The sequence below is a fragment of the Hylobates moloch genome, unplaced genomic scaffold (genome assembly GCF_009828535.3).
Source record: "Hylobates moloch isolate HMO894 unplaced genomic scaffold, HMol_V3 SCAFFOLD_15, whole genome shotgun sequence".
Taxonomy (NCBI): Eukaryota; Metazoa; Chordata; class Mammalia; order Primates; family Hylobatidae; genus Hylobates; species Hylobates moloch.
In genome coordinates, this window is record NW_026652290.1 from 92,838,018 (window position 1) to 92,857,673 (window position 19,656).

Here is a 19,656-nt window from a genome sequence, read left to right on the forward strand (position 1 = left end):
CTCAAAAAAAAAAAAAAAAAAAAGAAAGAAATACCTGAGCGAAGTGTGACTGTAATCCTAGAACTTTGGGAGGCCAAGGCGGACCAACTGCTTAAACCCAAGAGTTCAAGACCAGCCTGGGTAACAGGGAGAGACCCTGTTTCTACAAAAGATACAAAAAATTAGCTAGATGTGGTGGCATACTCCTGTGATCCCATCTACTCAGGAAGCTGAGGCAGGAGGATCGTTTGAACCCGGGAGGTGGAGGCTGCAGTCAGCCGTGATTGTGCCACTGCACTCCAGCCTGGGTGACAGAGCGAGAGTCCGTCTCAAAAAAAAAAAAAAGAAAAGAAAAGAAAAAGAAAAAGTACCTGAAGCACAACAGTTAGGCGTGTTTGATAGGCAGAGAAAAGGCTGGGGGTGGGGATAGGGGTAAGGTGGGGGTTGGCCTTGGCAGGCAAAGAGAGCAAGTGATGCTGAGCCCAGGTCCCTTCTGAGGTCAGCCTGGTGAGCTGGTCCAGGGAGTGGGACTTACAGACCATATGGGTAGCATGGACTTGACACAGGAAGTCACTGCTGGGGTATCTTGGAGGGAGGTTGTAGGCAGTGAGTGACATGATCCGAAGAAGTCTTTGCTCTTGCTGTAGAGAGAGAAACATCTGCTTGTCCCTGTCTTTCTCTCTCTGCCTTTCTCTGGGTTTCTCTTACCCTTTGGGGGGTCCATTGGGGGATGTGATAAAAGCTGCATATAAACACGTGCACATTTGTTTGAGATTCACTGAATGCTCAAGTTCAGACTACCCGGTTTGGTCTACATCCCCCAGAGAGGTAAACTGAGACTCATAGCTTGTAATGATAACTCGCACCTACAGAGGAGCTGGTCTGTGCCAGGCTCTGTTCCAAATACTTTATTTTTTTTAAATTAATTATTTATTTATTTTTGAGACGGAGCCTCGCTCTGTCGCCCAGGCTGGAGTGCAGTGGTGCGATCTTGGCTCACTGCAATCTCCGCCTCCTGGGTTCAAGCTATTCTCCTGCCTCAGCCTCCTGAGTACCTGGGACTACAGGCATCCGCCACCATGCCTGGCTGATTTTTTGTATTTTTAGTAGAGATGGGGTTTCACCGTTTAGCCAGGATGGTCTCAATCTCCTGACCTCGTGATCCGCTTGCCTTGGCCTCCCAAAGTGCTGGGATTACAGGCGTGAGCCACGGCGCCCAGCCCCAATGCTTTATAAGTAGATACTCAGTCTTCACGCCAACCTAGAGACGATCCCCATTCTACAGACAGGAAAACTGAGCCCGGGAGAGAACAGTTGCCTTTCCCACGATCACACGGGGAGCCAGTGACAAAAGCAGGGTGACAAACTTGGAGTCTTTGTTCTTAGCCATTAGGCTAGGACTTTTCTCCAAGTCAACTCGATCTCAGGGGTAAAGGACCCCCTAAAACCCATCCTAGGTCTTCCTAGAGTCTTGAGGTCCAGTGGCCAAAAACTCTGGTGAGTTGGCCGGGCACAGTGGCTCACGCCTGTAATCCCAGCACTTTGGGAGGCTGAGGCAGGTGGATCATGAGGTCAAGAGATCGAGACCATCCTGGCCAACATGGTGAAACCCTGTCTCTACTAAAAATACAAAACTTAGCTGGGCGTGGTGGCATGAGCCTATAGTCCCAGCTACTCGGGAGGCTGAGGCAGGAGAATTGCTCGAACCCAGGGGGTGGAGGTTGCAGTGAGCCAAGATCGCGCCACTGAACTCCAGCCTGGTGACAGAGTGAGACTCCGTCTTAAAAAAACAAAACAAAACAAAACTCTGATGAGTTACTTGACCTCAGCTCTGCCCGGAAAGGTGGGCAAAGCTGAGCCAGTCACTGTTGGGTCAGGCGAGGACCCCAGGCTTGGCGGGGGAGGGAAGGGGTTGGGGGTCCCACAACTGGGAAGCAGGTGTGGGGAGAGGATCATTCAGTTGGGGTGTGTGTCTTCCTGAGCACAGTGTGCCTTTGTTGCTTTTTTAAAATTATTATCATTTTGAGACGGAGTCTCACTCTGTCGCCCAGGCTGGAGTGCAGTGGCTTGATCTCAGCTCACTGAAACCTCCACCTCCTGGGTTCAAGCAATTCTCCTGCCTCAGCCTCTTGAATAGCTGGGACTACAGGCGTGCACCACCATGCCCAGCTAATTTTTGTATTTTTAATAGAGACGGGGTTTCACTATGTTGGCCAAGCTGGTCTTGAATTCCTGACCTCAGGTGATCTTCCTGTCTCGGCCTCCCAAAGTGTTGGGATTACAGGCGTGAGCCACTGGGCCTGGCCAAAAATTATTATTTTTTTAGTATTCTGTGTCACTGAGCCATACTTTGTTACTCGTTACCTTGTGCCTGCTCCTGGGGTCTGTGGGAGTATAAGTCTTAAATCAGAGCATAGGTTCAGTAGGAAAGTTGCCCAGGTCTCAGTAGCTGTGTGACTTTGGGGAAGTTACTTAGTATCTCTGTGCTGTGTCTGTAAAATGAAATAATCACAGTTTTCATAGGGCACTGTGAGAATTCAAGGAAACGGTGCACATGCACATTACGTGGCAGGCAGGCATTACTAATAACCACCAGTAGGGTGGTCAGGCCCAGTATATGCGGTGGAGAGCTCATTAAGGGCGGCCTATGGGGTTTGGTGTCAGCACTGCAGTGTATTTGCTATGAGAGATTCCGTCAGCTTCACTGTGTGTTCATTGAGTGTTTGTTGTTGTTTTTGTTTGCTTTAAGAAACAGGGTCTCGGTGGCCGAATGCGGTGGCTCACGCCTGTAATCCCAGCACTTCAGGAGGCCAAAGTGGGTGGATCACGAGGTCAAGCGTTCGAGAGCAGCCTGGCCAACATAGTGAAACCCCGTCTCTACTAAAAATACAAAAAAATTAGCCGGGCGTGGTGGCGGGCGCCTGTAATCTCAGCTACTCGGGAGGCTGAGGCAGGAGAATCGCTTGAACCTGGGAGGCGGAGGTCGCAGTGAGCCGAGATCGCGCCACTGCACTCCAGCCCGGACAATAGTGTGAGACTCAGTCTCAAAAAAAAAAAAAGAAAGAAACAGAGTGTCGCTCTGTCGCTCAAGCTGGAGTGTGCAGTGGTGCGGTCATAGCCCACTGCAGCCTCGGACTCCTGGGCTCAAACGATCCTTCTGCTTTGGTCGCCCAAGTGCTGGGATTACAGGCGTGTGACACCGCGCCAGGCCCATCGGGTGTTACGTTTGGCAATCTGAGCGCTTAGAGGAGCCACCTGGACACTTTAAGGATCTTCCACTCCAAGGCCTAGTTAGAAGTTTACCCCTCTGCATCCTCTCTTCTGACCCCTGCTGGAACCCGGGTTCCTAAGGCCCCCTCCCCAGCCCTCCAGTCGCAGGCATGGGAATGTCAAGCCACGCCTCCCTGTCGATTCCGTCTGGGTCTGCCCAAATCCGTCCGCACTAACCACGCCCCCCTCCTCGCCTAGGGGTAGCCACGCCCCGTCCCGTATCGAGGTCTAGCCCCTTCCCCGCCCACCCGGATTTCACTCCCCGCTGTGTCCCCTCAATGGCCTAGGTGTTGACCAGTCACCAGACTATGGAGGGATGTCGGTCCTGGACACTTTATTCGCTCCTAGAAAGGTCTTGGCATGGGGGGATTGGCGAGGTACTTCCCACCCCTGGGACACAAGAATCCCAGGGGCAGTGATGGGTGAGGGTGGTGGGGGGAGGCTGAAGCCTCGAGCGTCACGTGACCCAGGGACCTCTGCCCAGCCCTATCCCCTCTATCCGTAAGTGATCTCTCTTTCAAAAGCATCTCCAGAGATCGACACTCTGGTGGGGAGAAAAGAGCCAAGGACCTCTGGGGGCACTGTGGGACACTCCTCACCAAAGGCCACTTGTCTGCTACCTTCATCCTCCAAGTTCTACCCCCGCCCTGAGATCTATGGTAAGGGAGGGAAGGGTTAGGTGTTTTTTGTTTGTTTGTTTGTTATGAGACAGTTTCGCTCTGTCGCCCAGGCTGGAGTGCAGTGACGCGATCTAGCTCACTGCAGCCTCCGCCTCCCGGGTTCAAGCAATTCTTACACCTCAGCCTCCGGGAGTAGCTGGGATTACAGGCGCCCAGCCACCACACCGGCCTAATTTTCGTATTTTTAATAGACACGGGGTTTCGCCATGGTGGCCAGGCTGGTCTCGAACTTCTGACTTCAGGTGATCCACCGCACTCCGCCTCCCAAAGTGCTGGGATTACGGGCGTGAGCTACCGCGTCCGACCTTCGCGTGTTTTTAAATGAGGGGTAGGTCAGAGTTGGATAGGCTTCCTCCCCTTGTCTTTAGGACACAAAACACAAAAAGAAAAAAAAAATAAGGAGGAAAAGAAAGAGAAAATGAGAAAACGACACTTCATCTATTAAAAACAACAAATGAACAGGTATTACTAATAACCACCAGTAGGGTGGTCAGGCCTCATTAAATGAAGAGAGAGGGGAAGGTTGGCTCAGGGTGAGGACGAGGAGGGGGCTTCAGCCACCCCTCCCAGATTTCTCAATTTTTGGTTCCTTTTCTTCTGTCTCCGGGACTCTGTCCTGTAACCCTTGGGGTATCTATTCCGCCCCCTCTTGGTGTCTATCTCTCCCTCTGGATCTGTTTCCCTATCCCTCTCTATTTTTTTTTTTTTTTTGAGACGGAGTTTCGTTCTTGTTGCCCAGGCTGGAGTGCAATGGCACGATCTTGGCTCACCGCAACCTCCGCCTCCCGAGTTCAAAAAAACATAAAAAGAACATACTGATCTCCAGTGATCCGCCCCCTTCGGCCTCCCAAAGTGTTGGGATTACAGGCGTGAGCCACCGCCCCCGGCCTTCAAGAATCATATTTCTGAACCTTCAACTCACATCCATCTCCAGCCTACATTAGTCCTAACTAAGTCACAACCTTATTTCAGCCCACGCCCTGCCAAAAGCTGGGTCAACGCTTAAAGGTCACACTACCCCAATCCCAGTCTTAATTCTACCTTTGGCCTAACCTGACTGTGACCTCAGCTATATCTCTAACCCTATCTCTGTTATAAACTCTGTGTCCTTAACCCCAACACTGTCCTCAACCTTAAACCTATGGCTTGTTCTTACCCATGATTCCAATCTTGGCCTAATTCTATCTCTAATAACTGTCACCCTGATGCTAAGTCTGATGATCATGGCCCAGTTATACCCCAAGCCTACACCTTAACCCTGGACCTGACTGTAGGCTCACCCTGACCTTGATCTCAGCAATAATCCCAATCCAGTCCTAGGTGCAAACCTAGCCCTAATTTTAGCTATAATCCTAGCCTTGACTTTGATTCTAGCTATAGCCAGAGTCTTTACTCTACACCCTGTTTTTACGCTGATCTCAGACTTGACCCTAAACTTGACCATGGGCATAATCCAAACACCAAGGCTAGTTGTCATCTCTACCTAAATCTTTTTTTTTTTTTTTTTTTGAGACAGAGCCTTACTCTGTTACCTAGGCTGGAGTGCAGTGGCACAATCTTGGCTCCCTGCAACCTCTGCTTCCCAGGCTCAAGTGATTCTTGTGCCTCAACCTCCTGAGTACCTGGGACTACAGGCGCCCGCCGCCACACCTGGCTAATTTTTTTTTTTTTTTTTGAGACGGAGTCTCGCTCTGTCACCCAGACTGGAGTGCAGTGGCACGATCTCGGCTCTCTGCAACCTCCGCCTCCTGGGTTCACGCCATTCTCCTGCCTCAGCCTCCTGAGTAGCTGGGACTACGGTTCACGCCATTCTCCTGCCTCAGCCTCCTGAGTAGCTGGGACTACAGGCGCCCGCCACCATGCCCAGCGAATTTTTTGTATTTTTAGTAGAGACGGGGTTTCACCGTGTTAGCCAGGATGGTCTCGATCTCCTGACCTCATGATCCGCTTGTCTCGGCCTCCCAAAGTGCTGGGATTACAGGCGTGAGCCACCGCGCCCGGCCACACCTGGCTAATTTTTCAAAAATATTTATTTATTTATTTTTGAGACGAAGTCTTGCTCTTGTTGCCCAGGCTGGAGTGCAATGCTGAGATCTCAGCTCACTGCAACCTCTGCCTGCTGGGTTCAAGAGATTCTCCTGCCTTAGCCTCCCTCAAGGGTAGCTGGGATTACAGGCGCCTGCCACGCCTGGCTAATTTTTTTGTATTTTTAGTAGAGATGGGTTTTCGCCATGTTGGCCAGGGTGGTCTCAAACTGCTGACCTCAGGTGATCCACCCGCCTCGGCCTCCCAAAGTGCTGGGATTACAGGCGTGAGCCACTGCGCCCAGCCCTGCTCTTCCTCTAGGTCTTTATTCACATGTCACATTTTCAGTGCAGCCTTTCCTGTGTACTTCACTGAAAGCGGCAGTGTCCCCTCTTCCAGTACATTCAATTTCTCTTCTCTGCCTTATTTTTCTTCATAACATGTATTAATCATCTAGTGTACTCTATAATTTATTCATTTAATTTGGTTATTGCTTCTTTTGCCCAGTACCGTATAAACTCCCCAGGATAGGGAAATTTGTTTTCTTTTGTTTTCTGGTGAACCCTCAGTGTTTATAATAGTCCCTGGCACATGGTAGGTGCTTAATAAAAAAAAATTTTTTTTTTTTTTTTGAGACGAGTCTCACTCTGTCACCCAGGCTGGAGTGCAGTGAAGCAATCTCGGCGGACTGCAACCTCCACCTCCTGGGTTCAAGCTATTCTCCTGCCTCAGCTTCCTGAGTAGCTGGGATTACAGGCGCCTGCCACCGTGCTCTGCTAATTTCTGTATTTTCAGTAGAGACAGGGTTTCACCATCTTAGCCAGGCTAGTCTTGAACTCCTGACCTCCTGATCCACCCGCCTTGGCCTCCCAAAGTGCTGGGATTACAGGCGTGAGCCACTGCGCCCAGCCAATAAATGTATTTTTTTTAATGACTAGGTACTTCCTGAGAAGGATGCAGCTCCATTTCCCTACAGTTGGAAGCTCACTGGTTAAGAGAAAGAACAGTGAAGAGGGAATGGGGTCGAGATGGCCGCAGCTTTCTGGAGAGTAAAGCTGAGTGGTCAATTACTTCTGGCCAACTGAGGGCCCTACTCTGCTCCAAACCGAAACCATAATCCACCCCTGTGGCCACTCCAACTCTAGCCAGTAACTCACCGGTCTCTTTTGGTTCATGTTGCCTACCTGGAGGTGCTTGATCTTTCCACCTGCAGGGAGAGCAGCTGAGAAATGCCAAAGCATGGGTCCTGTTCCTGGCTTGTCTGTGGAACTAGGGGACACCCATGTTTTCCCTCTCCCTCCTCTTCTTCCTTGAGGCTCTGAGCCTCTGGTTCAGCTGAGAATGGGGTGAAGGTCAAGAGGGAGATTCCCGATAGTAAGGTTGGAACTGAGGATGAGGATAATGGTGAGGCAGGGGGCTATGAGAATTGGCACTGGTCATGCAGGCGGTGACCAAGAAAAAGGACAGAGAAGGCCATAGAGATGGAAGAATTGAAATAAAACGAGCGCGGGGGCCAGGCACGGTGGCTCGCCTGTAATGCCAGCCCTCTGGGAGGCCGAGGCAGGTGGATCACCTGAGGTCAGGAGTTCGAGACCAGCCTGGCTAACGTGGCAATACCCCATCTCTACTAAAAATACAAAAATTAGCCGGGCGTGGTGGTGGATGCCTGTAGTCCCAGCTACTTGGGAGGCTGAGGCAGGAGAATCGCTTGAACTCGGGAGGCGGAGGTTGCACTGAGCCGAGATCGCGCCATTGCACCCCAGTCTGGGCGACAGAGCGAGACTCTGTCTCAAACTAAACAAAAACAAAAACAAATCCTGGAGAGTGAAAAAGATGGGGGGAAAAAAACAAACAAAGGAGACAGAACACACACAAAGACAGCAAGTGAGATATACATGCACGTAAAAACAAAGATGGACAGAGAGAGAGGGCGCGCAACCACGGGGAAAAGGTGTGGCCCCTCTCAACATCTATTCCACTCTCCTAGCGTACCTTCCTGCGACTGCAGCGGCTGGAGAGCTCAAAACTACGTTTCCCAGAATGCCTTGTGGCTGCGCATGTGGACGAAGGTTAGGTTCCACCAATCAGGTGCCTCCGCGGGAAGCTTGAATTTCTTACCGAAGTAAGCTGGGCGAGAGGCAGCCCGGAGGCCAGTGCAGATCCTGGCGAGACGCTGCGGCGGTGGAGCCGGCTGGCGGCTTCCTGATCGCGCAGGAGGAGCAGCGGTTCCTGGACGGCCCCTTCTGAGCGCTGGATTTGAGAGTGCCCTGGAGGCTCAGCCTAGATTCTGTTTCTTCTGAGAGGCTCTGTGTCCCGTAATAAGTCCTTTTTGCTTACACTGTCCCAAGTGAATTCTGTTCGCTGCCTCTGAGCAACGACGGGTACACAGACAGGGAGAAATAGATGCAGACACGGACAGAAACAGGGAAAGTGATTCAGGGAGACACACAGAGACCCCATCCCTCCGAAGAGACAAGGAGAAAGACAATTCTGCAGAGGTGGGGTGGAGATGCAGGGGAAAAAAAATCAATGGGAGAAGGAAGACCTGGTTAGACAGACACTCAGAGAAATACAGAAGATAACAGGCAGAGAGGAGTGAGAGGCAAGGGAAGGTGGGCCAGAAACAGGGACACGGAGACCTCACCAGAATGCTGGCGTGAAGGTGTTGGTTGAGAGGCCTCATTTTAAATATTTATTTACTTACTTATTTATTTTGGGACGGACTCTCTCTCTGTCGCCCAGGCTGGAGTGCAGTGGCTCAATCTCCCCTCACTGCAACCTCCACCTCCAGGTTCAGCAATTCTCCTGCCTCAGCCTCCCGAGTAGCTGGGATTATAAGCGTCCGCCACCTCGCCTGGCTAAGTTTTGTATTCTTTTTTTTTTGAGACGGAGTCTGGCTCTGTCGCCCAGGCTGGAGTGCAGTGGCGCAATCTCGGCTCACTGCAAGCTCCGCCTCCCGGGTTCACGCCATTCTCCTGCCTCAGCCTCTCCGAGTAGCTGGGACTACAGGCGCCCGCCACCACGCCCGGCGAATTTTTTTTTGTATTTTTAGTAGAGACGGGGTTTCACCGTGGTCTCGATCTCCTGACCTCGTGATCCGCCCGCCTCGGCCTCCCAAAGTGCTGGGATTACAAGCGTGAGCCACCGCGCCCGGCCAAGTTTTGTATTCTTAGTAGAGACGGAGTTTCACCATGTTGGCCAGGCTGGTCTCAAACTCCTGACCTCAAGTGATCCTCCCGCCTTGGCCTCCCAAAGTGCCAGGTTTACAGATGTGAGCCACCACGCCTGGCCTGAGAGGCCTCTTTAGAGAACAGACTTCTCTGAAGCCATGACAGTTGAAGGCAGGAGAATGGAGGGGACTTTGGAGAGATCTCTCACTTGCTAGACGCTCTGATTTCAGTGGCAGCGAGCATTTGTCTGGCAGAACGTCTCTTTGTCCTAGCACCTATTCCCAGCCCAAAGCTTCGTCAGCTCTGACTGCAGAGGGGGTAGTGCCCCTGAAAGTGTTTCCTATTCTCCATCACTTTCGCCTCAGGCCTTGTGCCCCCAAAACCAGCCCCCACTTGACAGCTTGGTAGGAGTGAGAACAGTGACTCAACTGGTTTTAATGTGTGAGGCAGATTCCAGGAGTAGTGACTGACTGAGGAACTAAGAGAGGTTGGGGGTGGCGGGAGGGACAGAAGGACTGCAAAACAGGGACACCGAGGGAAAAAGAGAGGGAAACGTAGGGACAGAAAGCAGAGAGAGTGTGAGGCAGAGAAAGTGGAGACTGAGAAACTAGGGGCAGAGAGAGGGAGGGATCCAGGGGCTGAGAGAGGGGACAGAGGGGAGACAGAGGTGGGGGGCAGAGGGACAGAGAGGGGAGGCAGAGGAGGGGGACAGAAGGACAGAGAGAGGGAGGATGAACAGAGAGAGGGAGACAGAAGGACAGAGAGAGGGAGACAGAAGGACAGAGAGAGGGAGACAGAGGGACAGAGGGGGGATAGAGGGAGAGTGAGGGGCAGAGGGACAGAGGGAGGGAGGATGGAGGAACAGAGAGAGGGGACATAGGGATGGGGGCACAGAGGGACAGAGAGGAGTGACAGAAGGGCAGAGAGGAAAGGGATACAGGAGTTATGGGCAGTAAGCCGGGCATGCCCCAGTTGGGATTCCAGATGGTGGACACCCTGGCTCCTTTACCCAGTTCTCCTGGCTTTTTTTGTTGCCCCTCAGATTTCTTTTTGTTTTCCTCCACCTAAGGTTGCCAGGTAAAATATAGGATGCCCAGTTTCATCTGAATTTTATATAAGCAACAATTCATATTGTAGCATACGTATTGCCCAAATATTGCATGGGACATTTTTACACTTTTTTTTTGAAATGAAGTTTCACTCTGTCACCCAGGCTGGAGTGCTGTGGTGCGATCTCGGCTCATTGCAACCTCTGCTTCTCGGGCTCAAACAATTCTCCTGCCTCAGCATCCCGAGTAGCTGGAAGTACAGGCGTGTGCCACCACGCCTGGCTAATTTTTGTATTTTTAGTAGAGATGTGGGTTTCACCATGTTGGCCAGGCTGGTCTCAAACTCCTGACCTCAGGTGATCTGCCCGCCTTGGCCTCCCAAATTGCTGGGATTATAGGTGTAAGCCACCACGCCCGGCCTAAAAAGTTCTTCTTTTAATCTGAAATTCAAATGCCACTGGACACACGGTATTTTTATTTGCTAAACCTTGGCAACCTTATCTCCGTCACTTTCCAGTTTCTGCCTCTTTTTCATTTTCTATTTGTGTGTGCCTGCCTCTCCCTCTCTTCTAGTACATCTCCACCATCTCTATTCTCCTTCCTCTGTTTTTTATTTTTGTTTGAGACAGGGTCTTCCTTTGTTACCCAGGCTGGAGTGCAGTGGTGTGATCTCACTGCAAACTGCCTCCAGGGATCAAGCGATCCTTCCACCTCGGCCTCCCAAGGGGCTGGGACTACAGGCACACGCCACCACACCTGGCTAACTTTTGTGTGTTTTGTAGAAACAGGGTTTCATCATGTTGCCCAGGATAGCCTCAAACTCCTGAGCTCACGAGATTCTCCCACCTCTGCCTCCCAAAGTCCTGGGATTACAGGCATGAGCCACCACGCCTGGCCTCCCCGTCCTCTCCTTATGACCTGGCTCCTCTGATGTGTACAGACCTCTCTTGAGACACCCCCACCAGGTCCCTGCCTAGGCCTCTTCCTCCCTCCTTCTCCCTTCCCAGCCCTCTTTCTAGGGCTGTCTCTGTGCTCCAGGCAACTTCTCTGTCTTCTTTCTTCATCTCTCTTCTCACTCAGATCCCCCACCTTTGCAATTCTCTCTACACCCCACTCACCCTCGCCCAGAGGAGAAGGTTTGGAGGCTTTGAGGGAGCTAGGAATCTCCCATTACTCACCTTCATCCTGGCCTCATCTCCTTTCCTTTCCATTTCCTGGGCCCGAGAGGTCATGAGGGTTTTCCAAAGCCACACAGCAGAACAGAAACACCCGCCCTCTCCCTCCGAATCCCTTCCAACTTCCCAGCTTCTTGGTGGAAAATTCCTTTACTCTTCCTGAAAATGGCCTGGCTTGGCAATGTTTCTGAATACCAGGCAATGCTTGAGGGTCACAGGCCAGGACCAGAGGCACCTGTGGCTCATGGGATGGTAGACTTTTGGGCACCTACTACATGCTAAGAGTGAGGGATATGGCCTGTGGGCTGTAAATAGAAGAACAGTGATGTGTCCTGGCCATCATCATATCCCTAGGCCCAAACACAGTAGGTGTTCAATAAATACTTGTTGAATGAATGAATGAGTAGATGGACACATCCCCAGCAGTTGGAGCCTCATCTCCATGTCTGCCCTCCTCTTCATCCCTATCGCTCTTGCTTACTTTATCCTAGCCTGAGTCCCCCTTCTCCTTCCATCCCCCTCTGTTGGGCGTGTCCTTTTCTGGAGTCCTGTTATTGTTATTTTTATCAGCTGGAGGGGGTCTCTGGTGACTACCATGCGCTGAGCGTTTTCTCTATGTCAGGTACTGAAGGGATGAGTCAGATGTAGAATCCTTCTGGAATATTCCAGAAAGCAAGTACAGCTTTCTAGGGCATTTTCCAGATGTGGAGATTGGGAGCCAGGGAGAGGAAGTGAAAGTGCCTTGGGTCACACCAGGATCCAGGCGTCGGGCCTCACCCCACCCAGCCTTCTTGGCCTTGGTCTCTTGTTTCCCTGTCGTCGTCTGCCAAGCTGCATCTCTGATACCTCCAACATGTAAGGCAACTACTTATCTTTTTTTTGTTTTTGTTTTTGTTTTTTGAGACAGGGTCTTGCTCTGTTGCCCAGGCTGGAGTGCAGTGGTGCAATCATAGCTCACTGCAGCCTCGACCTCTCAGGCTCAAGCAATCCTCCTGTCTCAGCCTCCCGAGTAGCTGGGACTATAGGCATGTACCAACACACCTGGCTAATTCTTAAGTTTTTTTGAGACACAGTCTCAAACTCCTGGGCTCAAGTGATTCTCCTGGCTCAAGTGATTCTCCTGCCATGGCTTCCCAAAGTGCTGGGATTACAGGTGTGAGGCACCGCATCCAGCCAGGCTAATTTTTTTTTTTTTTTTTTTTTTTTTTTGAGACGGAATCTTGCTCTGTCGCCCAAGCTGGAGTGCAGTGGTGCAATCTTGGCTCACTGCAGCCTCCACTTCACGGGTTCCAGTGATTCTCCTGCCTCAGTGTTCTGAGTAGCTGGGATTACAGCCACCTGCCACCATGTCCAGCTAATTTTTGTATTTTTAGTAAAGAAATGGTTTCACCATGTTGGCTGGTCTTGAACTCCTGACCTTAAGTGATCCGCCCTCCTCAGCCTCCCAAAGTGCTGGGATTACAGGTGTGAGCCACCACACCCGGCCAGGCTAGTAAATTTTAAATATTTGCTCAGGGGCTGTAAACGTCCAGAGCCTAGGCATGTGACATAAATGAGCAGTGCAGATCAGGAAGGGGCTAAGCCTCTCTGCCCTGGGTGAGTGGCAGTGGCTGCCCCAGGCCAGCCCATTATGGGCAGGTGGCAGTTGCAATCAAAGCTATCACATGGCATTCCTCGAGGGTCTTGAAACCCATGTTTTCAAAAGTCTCCCAATGTTTAAATGCTGGCAACAATTCCACAAAACACTGTTCAGGTCAAATGAAATTATGGGTACCGCACCTGCCTGTTGGCCAATGGTTTGCAACCTCCGAATTCATTTTAGTCCCACGTGTCAGGTTTTGTGTTAAGAAGAATTTCCCAATTCCAGTAGACTGTATGCTCCAAAAAGCCAGAGATACCTGGGTCTGTTTTGTTCATTGCTTTATCTTCAGCACCTAGAACAGTGCCTTATGCATCATACGTCTTCAGTAATCATTTTTTAAAAAGTGAACAGTGTATTGATCCAAGCATAAGCCATAAGATGTAGAAATAACAATTAAAAAAATCCCCGTGTTACAGATGGGGACATGAAGGCTCAGAGGAGCAAAGGACTGAGGGTGACATAGCAGCACTGGGATCTAAATCCGTAGCTCACCTGACTCGAAAACCTCGACCTTGGCCTATCCTGATTCTATCTGGCGTTGTGTATTTGCAGGGCTGTGTGTAGGGATGTGAGTCCAAGACAAGAGCCTGTTTGTGGGACTGTGGCTCTGCATATGTGTGTGGTGGTGGTGGTGTTGGTTCTCCTGACTGGACACTGAGGCCCTGGAAGCTACATTTTTTTTTTTTTTTTTTTTTTTTTGAGACAGTCTTGCTTTGTTGCCCAAGCTGGAGTGCAATGGTGCGATCTCGGCTCACTGCAACTTCCGTCTCCCAGGTTTAAGCAATTCTCCTGCCTCAGCCTCCCAAGTAGCTGGGACTATAGGCGCGTGCCACCACGCCTAGCTAACTTTTTGTATTTTAGTAGAGACTGGGTTTCACCACGTTGGCCAGGCTGGTCTCGAACTCCTGAGCTCAGGTGATCTGCCCGCCTCGGCCTCTCAAAGTGCTCGGATTACAGGTGTGAGCCACTGCGCCTGGCCTCTGGAAGCTAAACTTGAGCACCTGCTTCTCTTCAATCACAGTTACTCCGGATGCTCACCCCGTCCAGAGAGAACAGTCCTCCCTCCCCAGCTTCCCCATCTGGGACCATCCTCAGGAGTCCCCCCACCCTCTTCCCCTAAATGCCCAGAGCCCTGGGGGAAAGGGGGAAAGAATTTAGGATGAGGGTGGAGGTGCAGGGAGGAGGGAGAAGGAAGGGGATGGGTTAAGAAGGAGTGTGTGATGTCAAGCAAAAAAGACAACATTAGACACAGATGCTGAGATGGCGTTTATCGCGGCAAAAAAAGGTGAAGTCGCCGAGGGGGAAGGGGTGGGGAAAGGGGGTGTGGTGGGGGCTGGGGTGGGGGCCATGGAAGCTAATACATGGTGCACTAGGTCACACAACGGACACTGGGGGTGGGTGAGTGGGTGGGGTGGGCGTGGCCCAGGCATGGCAATGTGGGGAGTGGGAGGAGACGGCAGTGCACCCCAGCCAGGAGCTTCTGGAGGTGGTGGGGAGGAGGCAGGCGGCGTCTCTGGTCACAGAGGATGGAAGGAATCAGTTAGAGGGGGTTGAATGGAGGCACTGGAGGCATGGCCACATTCCAAGAAATAGAATGAAGGAGTGGGACAGCAGGCAGGGGGCCAGCCTGGGGCCTGGGCCTTGTAATCTAAGGACTGGGGGGAACCAAGGGACCTTAGAGGTCCTCCAGTCCTCCCCATATTCCAAGAGGGAGAACAAGCCTGGAGAGGAGGCTACCTTAAGGTCCTAAGAAGGATTTAGCAATCGGTTCTCCAAAGATGGCCCTACAGCCTCCCCCGCCCCCAATTCTTCTCCTACCCTGTCTCCAACAGAGAAAGGGGGAAGAGAGGTTCTAGCTCCTCTGACTCCACCATTATCTCACTGAGGCTTCTCAGGGAAATTGGAGGATGAATCCATTTCACAGAAGGGGAAAACGGACGCATCCTCCCAGACTACACCTTTCCACACCTCTCCCACCTCCCTGCCGGGGAATCTATGCACCGCATCCCTCTAGAGTGATACGGATAGCTTGAAATCCTTAGCGATGGGGGCAGGTGAGAGGACATACCTTAAAATTCTCCCAAATCGACCCGGGATGTGGGCCATGCCTCCAGTGGCCTGAGATGCCAACATAAAGAAAAAAAAAATGACTCCCCACGTCCCCTGGCTCAAACCCAGTACAAAAGTGACTATTTACAATGAAGGCGTGGGGAGTGTGTGGGGGGCACAGGAAGGAGGGGGTCAGAGTGAGTGCTCCATTTGAGGGAGGCCACGCCCCTGGACCCGCCTTTTAAAGGGACAAAGCCAAATAGCATAGATATTTATAGAGGATCTCAATCCCCAGGGTGGGGCAGACCCTAGGGGTGAGGGATGGGGGTGGGCATGGGATGGGGTGCGGGTGGGGAGGCATGGGTGGTGGGAGGAGATGGAGGAAAGGTAGCAACTGCCCCTAGCCTCCCCCCTCCCCCCTGCTGGACACACAGTTTTCCGTGGGATGAACACAGAAAGGGTTAATCAAAAAGAGTTCGATGAGCGAGTCTGACGGTCGAGTGGGGCGGGCTGGAGCAATGAGGCCGCAGGTCCCGGTGGCCGGTGGTGATGGAGTCACTTAGAAGATGAGAGGTTGGTGGTTTTGGGGGGAGAGGTGGGGTAGGGAAAGGGGTGGGGGAGGGGGGGTTAGGCAGTCCCCCCCAGTTATCTCTGGGAGACAAGTGTCCTGGACTGGTTGAGAAGGGATTAAAAACCAGCAGCCTTCACCACCATGACCCCACAGATTCTTTTCCCATTTCCCTCCCTGCCACCCAGCAATCTCCAGTGCAACTTACGGGGGACACTAAGACGGACCATACACACCAGCAGCGGCGCCCGGAGAGAAGCCCTCTCCGACCACGGCGTGGAGACAGCTGACCACAGTGCAAAGGGATCGCGATAGCAGGGCTGGGTGTTGTCACCCCAGTAAACCAGTGTCCCTGGCCCGCCTGTGCCCCAACTTGGGTATCGCGATCCCGTTCTCCCCATCGTGACATCCAGTCCAGGCTTTCAGGACAGCCAGCCCGGGTTCCAGGCAGGTGCTTGTCGAAGGCCTGGCTGGCTGTACCGACAGGCGGGCACTCAGTCAGCAGCCTGGACGCCCCAACTGCCATCCTCATCGCCACTCTTGTTAATACTTTGCCACTGCACAGTCTATCACAGCCTCTAATCCCGGTCCTGAAACAGCAATCATCCATTCAGGGGGACTCCTCTCATTTTCCAAACTATTGGCCACCAATCAAAACAAAGTAAGAAGGAGGATGTGGGATGGAGGAACAGGGAGGAGAAACAGAACGAGGGGATATTGAAGGATTTGGTGGTCCAGAGGGGAGAGGAAATACACCTCGGAGATAAGTGGCACCCTAGTGTTCCAAACAGAGGTCCCCAACCATCTATAGGTCGGCTTTTATCAACATCCACTTGGGATACCCATAATGCCCATCTACAAGTCCAGGGTGGGCGTTAGGGCAGATAGAAATGGCAAAATCATTGTCTTCTGATCACCACCCATACTAATTATTGCAGTGAAGTCTCCTTGCCCATGTAGAGATGGCTGGGATGGGGCAGAGGAAGGTGGCTGGGCAGGTTGGCTCAGAGCCCCCTGAGATGGGGGATGAAGGAGGTTAATTTGGCACATCGAACCCCCTCTTCTCATAGGTGCTTTGAGGTCCTTCTCTTGAATCCAGTTGGTACCGCCCCTTGGGCTAGCAGAGGAGGAGTTGAGCTTGTCTCCTCATCCCCAATTTCCATAGATTTGCCAGGAAGTTGGCAAGTGGGATTCTCCTTGGCTGGTGGAATTTGGGGGGATCCAAAAGGATAGGGGTAAGTTGAAAAGGAGAGCTTTTTTCTTTTTTTTTTTTTTTCTTACAAAGATTCTAAGAAAAACTCAGGGTGGGAGGCCTGTGGAAGGGGGACCCAATTTAGCTCCATGTCCACACTTTTTCAATGCCTCTTAGGGACCTCCTCAAAGAGAAATGGTCCCATCTCCTCCCCTCTATCCAAGGTCCTCTCCCCCCAGAGCGGCTCAGTTCCAAGGAAGTTTGGCACTTTTTTTTTTTTTTAAATGGGGAAATTGGGGAGAGAGAGTTGAGACACTTGAGGAGAGGAGGAAGACAGACAAAGACTAAGATAGAGACAGGACGGAAAACAGTGGAAACCACACGGAGGGAAAAACAATAGAAAGTCATAGGGGGCCAGACAAAGAAAGGCAGGAAGACGCTTGGAGAAGGTATGGGAAGCTAGAGGGCAAATGAGAAGCAATAGGGAGATAATTCAATGCAGCAAACACTTATTAAGCACCTACTGGGTGCTGAAGAGAAGGGTGCAAGGAGGCCACTCAGAGACTCTGAGATCGGATTGGCTAATAGGGAGATGGGGAAAAAAAAAGAGGTGATAGGTTTTTCAATAATCCTCATCCCTGACTCCACATCTGTGTCCCCTCTGGACAAACTGCAGCACAAAAGATTGAGGTCAGATTGCAGAAGGGACTTTCAAGAGATGGCAAAGATGGTGGAGTGAGATTCCCAGGATAAAATGGGGAAAGGTGTGTGGCTCTCCGCTCACCAACATGGTGAGTGAACTAGCTCACTGAGCTAGCAAAGTATACCTTTCAGATCACCCTGGCTGGCTGGGTAGGGGGTCCCCAAGAAATATGAATAGGGAGGGGTTGTTACACAGACACCCCAAGCAAACACTTTTCAGGAGGCCCAGCCTCCGGAGATGTGTCTGTGTGAGAGGAGTCCTGGACCCGGCTGATTGGGACCCAGACTCCAGGGAATGGGTTTGTAGAAAGCGGCTGCCAAGCGGAGGATGCAAATGATATGCAAATGAGCTCATTCAGATCCCACCTCCCCAGTCCCAGACCTTACTTCACCTCTCCCTGGCTCCTTCCCCTCCTCATAGGGGCCTGCGGGGCTGTAGGGGGCTATTCCAGCTAGATACTGTAATACTCGCGTGCGGGTAGAGATACTGTGAAATACTGTAAGGTCTTTTGAGAGGTGGAGGGGAGCAATGGCCCACAGAGCCGCCCCCACCTCTAACCCCAAGAGCCCCCAACGGTAGTAGAAGATATGTACAAAGTTACATCAAGAATTGTTTTGGCACTCAGATCTCCATCTGGGTTCAGTCTGGAGATTAGGGGTGGGGCAACAACAACGGGAAGTGGGGGATAGGGGAGGGAAGTGGGGCCTGTCCCCCACCCTGGAGATGACAAGGGCATGGAAAAAGTCATCCCAGTGCCCAAGTTACAGCCTCCCATCGGGTGGAAGGGCTGGTGTGGGAAATTCAGTGCAAGGTACCTCGAAGGCTATTGCTTTCTAGGGATTTTCACATTTTGATTTGGGGGTGGCTCTCTAGCAAGGGAGAGGGATCTCCTAGGCTTTAGGGGCAGGAATTGTCTCTGTGGCTTTTCTTCCCTCCTTTTTTAGGAGAGAGACAAGGAGGCTGGATTTCCCCCAAAGCCATAGCGAAGAGAAGGGTTTGGAAGACCTAGGAGGGGGACAAATGGAGGAGAGGGTGGGCATGGGGCGCCCCTCCCCCAGAGATGCTGATGATGGAACCAGGGCACTGGGCGCCCTGCTTTGGGTTGGAGAAAGTGGAGGTGGTCTCCAAGGAAGAGGGGGAGATGGGTGGGGGTAGAGGGAGGTCTCAGCTGTCCTAGTCTATATGGTTGTCAGGCCCTGAAATCTCAGTCTGCCAACAGGTCCTTAGAGCTGACCACAGCCACAGCACTCAGGGAGCCACTCCTAAACCAACTCTCAAGGCCGCCTGGCTTGTCAGACTCCATCAGAACATTCTAGTTCTCCAGAGCCCCTGGTGAGCACACCAAAACATTCTGATCCATCAGACATCACCAAAGTATGCCAGCTTGCTGGAAGCCACCAAACCAATCTAACCCATCAGACCACATGAAGCATTCTGGCCCAAGGGACCCTACTATGGCTCACTGAACTCTACACCTGGCCATACTGGCCTGACAGAGCCACCACACATTTGGCTCACCCGATTCAATGAAACAAAGCCACGCAGACACAGGCATGCACACAAAAGGCAGGGGTGGGAAGGGAGGTCTTTAACAGTAGTTCGCACTAGGTCCATCTCCCACCCCTCCCTCCAGGGTGAGTTCGCAGACTTGACGTGTTTGAATGGAGATGACCCTGACAATACTGGTTTTTTTCCGTTAGAGTCCTCAGATTGGATCCAAATCCCGTGCCTTATTCTCTTCCTAGGAAGACCCCCAGGCCAACACCCACCAAAGAAGGGTGTGGAGGGAGAAGGCAGGTCAGAGACTGGTCACTGTCCAATACAGGAAGTACATGCTTCAGCCGAATGACATCACAGGATGTGACCTCTAGGCACCACCGGAAGTACATCTTCCCATGATATCACCAAAGTGATCTTCAAGGAAGGTTCCTGAGACATCACAGGAAGTACCTGCTCTCTTATGTTCACAGGAAGTAACCTCTGGGGAACTGCTTCCTGTGACATCATAAGGGGTGCCCAGAAGCACCCCAGAAAGTACTCAGTGATATCACAACAGAGACCCTCATTGCTATTACTCTAAGCCATCAGAGATACCACACCAAGCTGATCCAGCCTCTTGCAAGTCTTGCCCACAGGACTGGCCCAATCCCAGAG